This window comes from Bombina bombina, chromosome 5 (genome assembly GCF_027579735.1).
Source record: "Bombina bombina isolate aBomBom1 chromosome 5, aBomBom1.pri, whole genome shotgun sequence".
Taxonomy (NCBI): Eukaryota; Metazoa; Chordata; class Amphibia; order Anura; family Bombinatoridae; genus Bombina; species Bombina bombina.
The window spans coordinates 20,970,419-20,983,699 of NC_069503.1; the positions used below are offsets into that span (position 1 = coordinate 20,970,419).

At 38.0% G+C, this 13,281-nt stretch overlaps 1 long non-coding RNA gene across 1 annotated transcript in view; it reads right to left on the minus strand.

Annotated features, from left to right (window-relative positions):
* Positions 1-956: 956 nt before the first annotated feature.
* The window catches only part of LOC128659708 (uncharacterized), a 37,169-nt gene continuing 24,844 nt past the window's right edge, over positions 957-13,281 (minus strand). Inside the window, exon 3 of the long non-coding RNA XR_008402469.1 lies at positions 957-1,805. This is a non-coding gene — a long non-coding RNA (uncharacterized LOC128659708). The remainder of the gene's footprint in view (positions 1,806-13,281) is intronic.

Sequence of the window (13,281 nt, forward strand, 5' to 3'; positions counted from 1 at the left end):
ATTATCTTTATGGGATCACAAATATAATTTGTTAGTTATTAGTTACTGTGTTAAAGCAGTACTACACACAACTGAACAGTACACAGCAGTCACACACAAACAATACATAAGCACACAGACATCAAGGAGTAAATCGTGGTGAAGAAAGGGTGACACGCCACTCACCTGAGGTGTGTGTGCTTTATTTTTGTATTGTGCTGTTGTGTGTGACTGTGTGTGTGTGTGTTGTGTACTGTCTGTACAGTATATTTGTGATCCAATAAAGATTTACTCAAGGCTTTTCCTTCCCCTAATATAGTGGTTTGGCTTCAGTCTCACTCTCTGCACACTCATAGACAGTTAGATAGTCACTAGACAGACACTAGAGACAGTGGGACACACACAAACAAAAACATTCAAAGGCACCACAGCCAGTCAGCCACAGTCACACTCACACTCATAGACAGACACACATACAAACAAAAACATTCAAAGGCAGTTAAGGCACTCAGTCTCACACACACTCATAGATAGATACAAACAACATTCAAACTGGCACTCACTCACAGTCACACACTCATAAAGACAGTTAGACAGTACACACATTGTTATTGTTAACTGGTTGGTTATATTAGGTTAACCCCTACAGATCTGCCTGGGAGTGGGATGGCATTTGGGATCATAAACAAAAACATACAATATCTTTCTTAAAGGGTCTATTTAAAATAGACAATTTTAGTGTGAATAATCCCTTATGCAATATGCACTCACTGCATTGCAAACAATACAGGGGTGCTGTAAACAATAGCACAACATCTACAAAACAGAGCACTTCCTGATTGGCAAACATCACAGTAACACTAGAAGTAGTAATAGACATTATACAAGTAGCATTGAACTACTAGTATATTTACTAACTTTGATTATCTTTATGGGATCACAAATATATTGTTACACAACACACACACAGTCACAGTCACACACAGTCACACAATACCAAAAAACCACACATCATAAAAAGAGTGAATCATGGTGAAGGGTGACACTGACACGCACACATGAGGTGTGTGCAGTTGTGTGTTGTTTCTTTTGTATTGTTTGTGTGACTGTGACAGTGAGTGACGTGGTCGGTCGTGTCGTGTAGTGTACTAGTATATTTTGTGATCCAACAAAGATTTACTCAAGGTTTTAAGCTTCATTTTTCAAAAAGCTATAAAGCTATATAACTTTAACAAATATAAAATAACTTAACAGTAGTCTGCACTGGGCAGTGGGGCACACAGCACTTTCTTCTGGATGTGCCAAAAAACATTAAATATATTAATATAAACCTGAATCACTACTCAGAATTATGGAATATGTAGGTTTTTCTGTAAGAACACAAGTTGATCCACATGCTCTGGTTTGAGGGTGCTTCTTTTTGCCGTTACCACATCTCCTGCAGTGGAGAAAACCCGCTCTGCAGACACGCTTGTACCTGGGATACACAAGTATTGCTTTGACAAATGAGAGAGGAGGGGAAATATGACCTCATGTACATGCCACCAGTTCAAAGGGTCTTCAGTGAGAGGCAGAGATGGGGCTTTACAATATTTCTCTATTTCCTCTTCAGCCTTGGCATAGGGGGTCTTGGGTTCTATTGTACCTTCAGTGTCAGTGAAAAACTGTCCCAGCAAATTCATGAGCAGCAATGTGGACTTTCTTTTGGGAGGAGAAGGGTTATCCTCCTTGATGGGTGATTCTTCTTCCAGAGTTTCTTTTCCCTCAGGCAGTGGCACTTCATCCACGTTTGTCCTCCTAGATGTAACTGTACTAGTACACTCAATCTGTGTTTGAACAAAAGAATCGAAAAAAATAGCATTCATTATTACCTCGAGCAGCCAGCTAGCTAATGCTATGTGTGTGCTCAGAGAGACAGTAGTGCATAAATAAATGCATGCAACAGCTCACATCTATTAGGACTCAGGAGTGGACGGAGGAGGAGGAAAGTTGACTGACGTTTTAGAACTGTCTTATATAATAAACATTGTACTACTCATTAAACTAGCTACTAAGCAAGCTACTGCTAGCTAAGCCTATTTTGTTATGGATGATATGTTTTATGTTTGTTTTCAATTTATACATTTTTCAAGAAACATGATGCAATTAAAATTACCTCTAAGGATGCAGCCTCCTCAGTCACTCCTCTGTATATCTCCAATCTCTCCTCCTCTGTGAGAATAAAAGGCAGTCCCTTAAAACGAGGATCCAGGGCAGAGGCTGTATAAAGTATCTTCTTCTCTGCCTCACTTCTGTACCTCTTCAGGAGATCTGTTTTGATGGCATTCTTGATCTCATGGATCATGGGTGTGTCTCCCATGGTTTCTGTCATGTTCTGGAGCAGTTGTGCATTTAGAGAACAATGAGAGAAACAGTTGGATTGTGCTCTTCTGACATCAGTGTGGTTGCATCTTTCATTGGCTTTAATGCACTCACAGCATCCTCTGCATTTGACACATCCGTTTCGTTGAGAGTGCAGAGATCTGACTCACTTTTTCTGACTTCTGGAGACAACAATGTGGCACAGATTGCAGGTTGCTGTGCTAGGAACTTTTGACCATGTCATATGAGCTGTTCCACCTTGTTGTCACATCAGTTATCAGCGTATGATTCTTCAGGCCAAGACATTTCTGTATTTCTTTCAGACAGTGGTTTGCTGTAGTGCTGCGGTGAAAAAAATGTTGATATTCGTCGCACTCTGCCTAAAAGCCTGGAGAGCGTGGCCACTTTCAGCACCCGCTGGGATGCGAGATTCAGTGTATGGGCGAAGCATTTTACATGAGGGAATTTTCCAACTTGAGCAGCAACAATCATGTTTGACGCATTGTCGGTCACAAGCACTACAGATTTATCGGACAGCTGCCATTCTTCCACGACACAAGACAGTAGCACCGCCAGATGAGAACCCGTGTGAGACTCATAAACTGCTCTTGTTTGCAGCACATGCGACAAGATCTTCCAGTCCTTGCTAACGTAATGTGCAGTTACTGTTACATAAGACTCCGTCGTGACTGAAGTCCATGAATCACACGTTATTGCGACTCGACTGGCTTGGCTCATTGATGCAATTACCTGAGCTTTTGTTTCGTGGTAGAGTGCAGGTATAACGTTTTCTGTTAAGTGATTGCGTGACGGGATCTTATAACGTGGCTCTAGCGTCTTCAACAGGTTGCAAAACCCAAGGTTTTCCACAACAGAGTAAGGCCGTAGGTCCTTCGCTATGAAAGTTGCCACAGCTTTGGTTATTCTCTTCCCTTTTTCAGAGTTGGGCGGCAAAGTTGACAGCATTGCATCAATTCTTCGCTGATGAGCTTCAGCTAGTCTTGTTATTTCCTTGGCAGTGGCACTGGCGGCAGGTGTTAGCATCTCAGAGTGAAAACGTCTAACGTGATTTCTCAAGTTAGTAGTATTCCCTAGGAATTTAATTTTTGTGTGACAGGCTTTACAAACCGTGTGTGTCTTGTCCAATTCGTGCTTTCCAGTATGTTCATAAAATCCAAAATGTGCCCAGATGCTTGCTTTTAAAATGCTAGGTGCATTTTTTTATCTCTCTATCTTTTTTGTCTCCCTCTCATTTTAGCATGACATGTACATATGTGACGGATGATGTTGTTGTCAACGTCGAACTCTGTCAGTGTTAAAAAAAACCAAAAAAAAAACCCACTAAGTTGTCAAAATGTCAAGCCGCAAATGTAAAATCAACAAGTACTAGTAACTTTAACTACGCCATTTTGCCAACATTTGAAAACAAATTGCATTGCAGGGGACATCACTTGCTGACACTTACTGTAATATATATTACACACTTAAAAGGTGCAATGAAACCCAAACATTTACTTTCATGATTCAGATAGAGAATACAATTTTAAATAAAAAACATAACTAACTTCTATTTAATTTGCTTCATACTTCTCAGATATCGTTTGTTGATGACATATTAGCAATGCATTGCACAGCACACACATTACTTACTATATAATACTTAGTGCACAAGGAGGAGGCTAATAGGCTATGCATTTCAACAAAGGATAAGCAAATGATATAATAGGGAAAGTTGTTTAAAATTGCATGCACTTTCTTGAATCACAAATTGGGTTTTATGGCCTTTAGTTTAGTATGTTTAAAAATGCAGCTTTTAGCCTTGTTAACTTATAAAACAGGGATTGGGTTCTTCGGATTGGCATGTGGCATCTTTTAAGAGAGCACTCAGCACTGTGCACAATCACATGCATTTGCATTGCATATTAAATTGCATATATAAAATTTATTATATTAAATAAATAGTATACTATTATATATATATAATATAAGTGTATATTTAAAATATTTGCACTTCAGACCAGGCAAGGCATCCATGTGAAAAACATCTACAAGATTATTGATTGTAGTATTGTAGAGGGGCCACAGACCATCCATGTGAAAAACATGTAGATAGATAGATTAGAGTAATAGACAATATAGTATTATTATTTATAATAAATTTTATATATGCAATATTCAATAATGCAGCAATTATGCAGCAGCCTGAGCCTCAGTCAGTAGTAGTAGCGTTAAGTAAATAATATTGATTTGATAATTAATATTTTAATTGTACCCCTTATTGTTGTGTACCCCTTATTGTTGTGTACCCCTTATTGTTGTGTACCCCTTATTGTTGTGTACCCCTTATTGTGCTCTTTCAGTAAGCTAATTAGTAATTACTAGGCAAGTAGGCATAGGCAATGGCAATTATGGCATTGGCAAAATGTACAACGTTTTGGTAAATAAATAAGCTTTTAAAGTTATTAGTTTCTCACCATAGGTCTCCTCCTCTGTCTCCCACAAAATAAAAATGAGCACGCTGTGTATACTCTGAGTCGGAATCGTCATCACATTCACCATCATCAATCTCAGGCAACACACAGTGAGTCCAGTGCTGCTTTGCTACTGTGTAACTTCGGCACTTCCAGAGACCGCCCATGTTGCTTTCGCGCAATTTCTGTTACTTGTCCTGGAGGCTGGTCACGTGGATAACGTTAATTGATTCTCGCGTCTCACCGCATCGATGCAGAATCGTTTCATGCCGCATCGTGATGCATCGTCAAAACGATTCCTAATATATATATATATATATATATATATATATATATATATATATATATATATATATATATATATATATATATATATATATATATACACATACATATCGTCAAAACGATTCCATATATATATATACATACATATCGTCAAAACGATTCCATATATATATATATATATATATACACATACATATCGTCAAAACGATTCCATATATATATATATATACATACATATCGTCAAAACGATTCCATATATATATACATACATACATACATACATACATACATACACATATATACACAGCCAAAATGAAAGAAAGGGTATATGCACTCTGACCAGCTACCATTAACTGCCAGGGTGCTCTGTAGGAAAATTCATCAGCAAAATTGAAAAAAAAGCACTCACTGGTCTTCAGATAACAGTTCAAATGACATTTATTAGTGACGTTTCGGGACAAATAGAGTCCCTTCCTCTGACCAACAGAAACTGCAAACAAACAAATAAAGGCCTGTTAAGCCCTCCCCTAAAGAGGCCACCAATGAATGGAGGCCGTGTGCAAACCTGTCAGGACTGTACCAATTGACAGAAAAAGTGATCTTAAACAAACAATAAAGTGTAAAATATCTAAATCATGTATCGAGTGTATATCATATGTATATACACAAGGTGTACAAAAAACTACATATATGTCCCTCATTCCAAGTCCTTGAGACCATCCCTGGCAAAGTAGGAGCCCACATGTGGAACATTCCAAATTAGGAAACCCCCCCCCATGGGAGTTAACCATCCAAATATAAACACATACCCAATAAGTGCAATCAAAGTCTTATAAATAAAGCAAATCAACCCATAGTTACCAGTATAAATGCAATTATATCAAAGAGAAACGCATATCCATATCAGCATAATAAGATATTTATGCTTGTCAGCTCTGATCATAGGAAAACTCAGCCACACCTACCGTTGTCCGATTGGTCAGAGACCGTAATTCAGCAAACCAATAATAAACTCCCTCCAGCGATGTGTAAGCAAAAGTAAACAAACATACATCATACTCCCAGAATGCTTCATCATACTTTTTGGGCACATCTGACCTCAGAAACCTCAAATAAATAATAAGGAGCGCTGTATATTATATCACAAGCTGTTGCGGGCGCCTCACACACATACACATATTACTCTCACCGATCGTATAATTAAAAACCATAAAGTGCCTAGTTCATTATGCTTACAAATCCCAGTGTGAAGATACGAGTAAAAATTGAAAACCAAATTTACCGCTGTGTCATATTAGTATAATAAGGCATTTTTGCATGTCAGAGCCTATCGTAGTGAAATTTAACCCCACCTACCGATGCTTGATTGGTCAGAGACCGCAATTCAACAAGCCACTGATAGGCTCACTACGGCGATGTGTGAGCAATAATAAACAAACAATATCCATCATTCCCAGACTATTTATAGAACACATCAGCATTCAGACCCATCCAAAATACTAAGCCGCGCTGTGTATCATCTCATAAGATGTTGCGGGTGCCACTGGCCCACATATTACTATCACCGAAGATGTAATAATAACATAAGTTGCCCAATACTCAATGCTTACAATTCACCGTGTGACAACAAGGACAAAAAATAGCCGCAATTACGCGCTCTCATAGTATACGTTAAACGGGCCAGAAGATGCAAGATATTTAGTCCAGAGATATATATATATATATTACATCTACATAAAACAAACATTAATCCTCAGGGCCACAAGTGCCCATTGTGCTCTTCACTGACCAATCGCAATGCTGCCTATCAACACCGTGTCTGTACTGAGCATATAGGACATGATGATCAGCGCAACTAAAACACATATAACTCACCTCTCTGAATCCAGAGAATCAAAAGAATACTGTCTCTAATTCACGCACCGGAAAACAATAACCAAAATAAATATAAGAAAATCTGAGGAATCACCTAAGACAGTAAAAGCACTATCCCCTCTTCTAAAGCCAAAAATGCAAAGTGTTAATAATAGTGCTAAACCAAAACATTACCATCTACTGTGCATATCCATACATACAACATAATACAAAATATACTACCCCTTCTACAAATAACCCAAATTCCCCCCATTGGGGCTCAACCACCGCCAGGCGAACATGGAATCAGGACAAACCATCAAACTCACAAGTGTTTAATTAGTGATGTGTGCACATAAAAGACAATATATACTTTAAAATCGTATGACCCCAAGATCGGGTCCAAGTTAAAAACAATTAGTCCTATACATCAATCAAATATAATGTAAATTTCAATGATAGTACAATTATTCTGTAAATAAACAATACAAGACAGGGTCAAAGCTAAAACTACATACACATATATTAACAGCATGATCCAAGCATAGATGAGAAGTAAAAGAAAAAGCAGGAAGGAAAAAAGGATAGAAAAAAAGAGAGAAAAAGAAAAAGGAGATAAAAAAGGGGGGGGGGGAATATCCAGCAGAGAAGGAAAAGAAAAAGAAGATGGATGGTATCATGTACTCTCATCAAGATAAGGACCATGAACTCTCATGTTAAGCCAACCATAGAACACCATATGCATATAGAAAAGACTGCCAGCCTGATTGTATATTCAGTCCTCTAGGAGCAAGAGTTCCAAGTTCATGGATCCATCTCGCTTCTTTCTGAAGAAGAATCTTTGCTCTGTTGCCCCCTCTGTTTGGAACTGGAACGTGATCGATTACACGGAATCGCAGATCTGTGACAGTATGTTGATTTTCCAAAAAATGTCGTGCCACTGGTTGTTCTGCTTTCTATTTCTTCAGGGCAGCCCTGATAGCCGACCGATGGTTCGCCATCTGGGTCCGGGCATCATCAATGGTCTTGCCCACATAGAATAAACCACATGGACAATTCAAAAGGTAGATGATGTGTGTAGTTGTACAGGTCAAAAAGTATTTGATATTGTATCTTTTCCGCCTCTCCGGATGTTGGAACGTGCTGCCTGCGTGCATACTGTTACAAGTCACACAACCCAAACATTTGAAGCAACCATTTTTTCGTTTTAACCAAGTCTGTTTTTCGGTGGGTGAGTAGTAATCTGCTTTCATCAGATGGTCCTTTAAGCTCTTCCCTCTCCTGTATGCTAGTCGTGGAGCATTCCAATGTGCAAATGGCAGTGACATATCTGATTGAATCAATCTCCATTCCTTCTTAATGGCCTTCGGTAGGAGATGTTGGTCAGGGGTATAAGTTGTTACAAAAGTGAGTTGTGACATCTTCTCTGTTGTGTAAGTCTTGTCCTCTGGTTCTCCATTCACTATTTGGTTACACATTGAACGTAGAAATGGCTTTTTATAACCCCGTTGAGCAAAGCTGTCAATCATCTCATTCAGCTGTGTATCACACTTTATTGTATCCGTATTGTTACGGATCACCCTTTGAAATTGGGCTTTAGGGATGTTTCAAATTAATGATGGTTGATGGCAACTGTCAGCATGTAATATGGAATTACGATCAGTTTTCTTCCTGAATAAAGTGGTCCCCAATGCTCCATTAGTTTTGTATAACCTCACAGCGAGATAGTCAACTGATGTGTAGTCAGCCACATGTTGGAATTTGATGGTACTTTCAATCATGTTAAGTGATTCAATCCACGTGTTGAGTGACTCCATACCATCTTGCCAGACCAGGAACAAATCATCTATATATCTGTGATAAAACTTTATGGCAGGATTATCGTATACTTGCATCTGGATGGTTTCATATTCTGCCATAAATAAGTTCACCAGCGATGGGGCCACATTGGACCCCATCGCTGTGCCCGCTATCTGTAGGTAGAATTTCTTGTTGAATCGAAAAAAAATTTCTCTTAAACAAATGGACAAAAGTTCCAGGAGAACTTCCTCTGTGGGACCAACATAAGGCGTGCGTCTCAAACTCCTGGACACTGCTGCTATCCCCCCCCCCCCCTTTTTAATCTCCTTTTTCTCTTTCTCTCTTTTTTTCCTTCCTGCTTTTTCTTTTACTTCTCGTCTATGCTTGGATCATGCTGTTAATATATTTGTATGTAGTTTTAGCTTAGACCCTGTCTTGTATTGTTTATTTACAGAATAATTGTACTATCATTGAAATTTACATTATATTTGATTGATGTATAGGACTAATTGTTTTTAACTTTGACCCGATCCTGGGGTCATACGATTTTAAAGTATATATTGTCTTTTATGTGCACACATCACTAATTAAACACTTGTGAGTTTGATGGTTTGTCCTGATTCCATGTTCGCCTGGCGGTGGTTGAGCCCCAATGGGGGGGGGAATTTGGGTTATTTGTAGAAGGGGTAGTATATTTTGTATTATGTTGTATGTATGGATATGCACAGTAGATGGTAATGTTTTGGTTTAGCACTATTATTAACACTTTGCATTTTTGGCTTTAGAAGAGGGGATAGTGCTTTTACTGTCTTAGGTGATTCCTCAGATTTTCTTATATTTATTTTGGTTATTGTTTTCCGGTGCGTGAATTAGAGACAGTATTCTTTTGATTCTCTGGATTCAGAGAGGTGAGTTATATGTGTTTTAGTTGCGCTGATCATCATGTCCTATATGCTCAGTACAGACACGGTGTTGATAGGCAGCATTGCGATTGGTCAGTGAAGAGAAGAATGGGCACTTGTGGCCCTGAGGATTAATGTTTGTTTTATGTAGATGTAATATATATATATATATCTGGACTAAATATCTTGCATCTTCTGGCCCGTTTAACGTATACTATGAGAGCGCGTAATTGCGGCTATTTTTTGTCCTTGTTGTCACACGGTGAATTGTAAGCATTGGGCAACTTATATGTTATTACTTCTTCGGTGATAGTAATATGTGGGCCAGTGGCACCCGCAACGTCTTATGAGATGATACACAGCGCGGCTTAGTATTTTGGATGGGTCTGAATGCTGATGTGTTCTATAAATAGTCTGGGAATGATGGATATTGTTTGTTTATTATTGCTCACACATCGCCGTAGTGAGCCTATCAGTGGCTTGTTGAATTGCGGTCTCTGACCAATCAAGCATCGGTAGGTGGGGTTAAATTTCACTACGATAGGCTCTGACATGCAAAAATGCCTTATTATACTAATATGACACAGCGGCAAATTTGGTTTTCAATTTTTACTCGTATCTTCACACTGGGATTTGTAAGCATAATGAACTAGGCACTTTATGGTTTTTAATTATACGATCGGTGAGAGTAATGTGTGTGTGAGGCGCCCACAACAGCTTGTGATATAATATACAGCGCTCATTATTTATTTGAGGTTTCTGAGGTCAGATGCGTCCTAAAAGTATGATGAAGCATTCTGGGAGTACGATGTAGGTTTGTTTACTTTTGCTTACACATCGCTGAAGGGAGTTTATTATTCGTTTGCTGAATTACGGTCTCTGACCAATCGGACAACGGTAGGTGTGGCTGAGTTTTCCTACGATCGGAGCCGACAAGCATAAATATCTTATTATGCTGATATGGATATGCGTTTCTCTTTGATATAATTGCATTTATACTGGTAACTATGGCTTGATTTGCTTTATTTATTTATTTATTTATAAGACTTTGATTGCACTTATTGGGTATGTGTTTATATTTGGATGGTTAACTCCCATGGGGGGGGGTGTTTTCCTAATTTGGAATGTTCCACATGTGGGCTCCTACTTTGCCAGGGATGGTCTCAAGGACTTGGAATGAGGGACATATATGTAGTTCTTTGTACACCTTGTTTATATACATATGATATACACTCGATACATGATTTAGATATTTTACACTTTATTTGTTTAAGATCACTTTTTCAATTGGTACAGTCCTGACAGGTTTGCACATGGCCTCCATTCATTGGTGGCCTCTTTAGGGGAGGGCTTAACAGGCCTTTATTTGTTTGTTTGCAGTTTCTGTTGGTCAGAGGAAGGGACGCTATTTGTCCCGAAACGTCACTAAAATTTCATTTGAACTGTTATCTGAAGACCAGTGAGTGCTTTTTTCAATTTTGCTGAGATATAGAGATTTAGCTCTCTTGGTACCAAAGTGTCCAGTGTATGGATCCATTTTGTCTTCATTTGTAATAGTTTCTTAGCTCTATCCCCACCCCTAGCTAGGGGAGGAACATAATCAATCAACATCGATCTAAGACTAGACACACTATGGTTATGTCTGGCAAAGTGTTGTGCCACTGGTTGTTCCAAATCCCCCTTTGTGAGGGCATCATGGATGGCACAACGATGATTGCCCATCCTCTCTCTAAATCTCGTGACCGTCTTGCCAATATACACCAGTGAGCATGGGCAGATGAGCATATATATATATATATATATATATATATATATATATATATATATATATATATATATATATATATATATATATATATATATATATATATATATATATATATATATATGAAGAAAAACGAGTGCAAGCAGGTATCTCCAATTCCAACCTCGATTTATTAGTTTAAAAATCCATGTGGTACATGATCAATGGAAAATCACAGGTATTACTTGACAAACAATGGCTGCTGCTGACATGTTTCGCCACTCAAGGCGTAATCATAGCTGCAGTAAAAATCACAGTCTGCCTATTTAAGGCAGCTGGACAACTTCTATTGGTTTAAAACTTTAATTGTTGACAAGTTTCACTTGGGGATTTTTAACCCCATGTATACACTTTAAACATTAATGCCTCTTAACAGTTCAAATGTGTAATGATTCTTATAAGTTACTAGTTTATTCTATAAATATTTATCAATGCAGAAGTCACAGCGCTAAACTAACGTATAAACTATGCATGAAACTTGGTACGCTATGCATGAAAAATAAGAATAATACATATGCAAGGGAATACAAAAATATACATGTATATACAAGTACACGAATACAGAAATAAATAGATATAATGAGTTAAACTTAAGCACTCTTGTGGAAACTAAGTTCTATATATTTATATAAACAAGGAATAACAGAATCAATCTGGTTATAGTGCTAATGAACCCAATAATGCGTTATTTTATTAATGCTCAACAATTACATATAGCTGTATTAGATAAATAGTGTATATTAATATATGCATGATTTTGTTGGAAAAATTACCAGAAACAATTGCTAGAAAAGTTAGAAAAATTGCCAGCAAAAGTTGCTGAAAACATTTGCTAGAAAAAAACTTTTACTAGAATTAGTTCTAGAAAAGTGTTAGAAAAAATTGTTAGACAAAAATTGCTTACTAGACTACTAACTAGAAAAATTGCTAGAAGGATAGGACTAGGGAGAGTTGACATAATACAACCAGTCAAACTGTCCCGTCTATTTAAATGTTATTTAAAGTATTAGGATACCAAATTAAATCATTTGACTAAATTGATACCCGTGATCACAGGATTGTGTCACATAAGAGGGAGATGCATGGACCAACACGTCATTTCCAAAAATTTATTTCCAAAAATGTATTAGGTCATATTCCGAATTCAGACCCAGAGGTACTCTGGTCTGAAGCTTGAATATCCAATACATCTCCCTCTTCTGCAACAGTTTGTCGCGATCACCTCCTCTTGGTGGGCATACCACCCTCTCTATAGCCTGCCACCTTAAGCTACTAATGTCTATATTGTGGCAACGTGCAAAGTGTCTGACTAAAGGAGTACTCGCTTCTCCTGCTTGAATGGTTGATAGATGGTTACGAATACGGACCTTCACCTCATTAGTAGTTAATCCTACATACTGTAGGTGACAGCATATGCAGGTGAGAAGATACACTACATAGGTTGATGTGCATTTTAGGCAGCTGTTGATTGGGAAAGTGTCACCCGTAACTTCTGATCTAAAGATGTTTGACACCAAGATGTATTCGCAGACCCGACATTTTTGTCTGCATTTGAACAGACCTTTGTGAGTTAACCATGAACTCACAGGTCTGTTCAATTCAGGTAACATTGATGGTGATAAAACATTTGCCAAGGTTTTCGCTCTCCGATAAGAACATCTTAAACCAGTTTTGACACAATTTTCCAATTTATCATCAGCTGAGAGAAGTTTGAAATGTTTTTTAACAATCCTGCATATTTCAGTGTATTGTGTGCTGAAATCTGTTACAAAAGTAACGCCTTGGTGGGTGTCTGAGACTGTGTTGGTGGAAGACCCTTGAATTA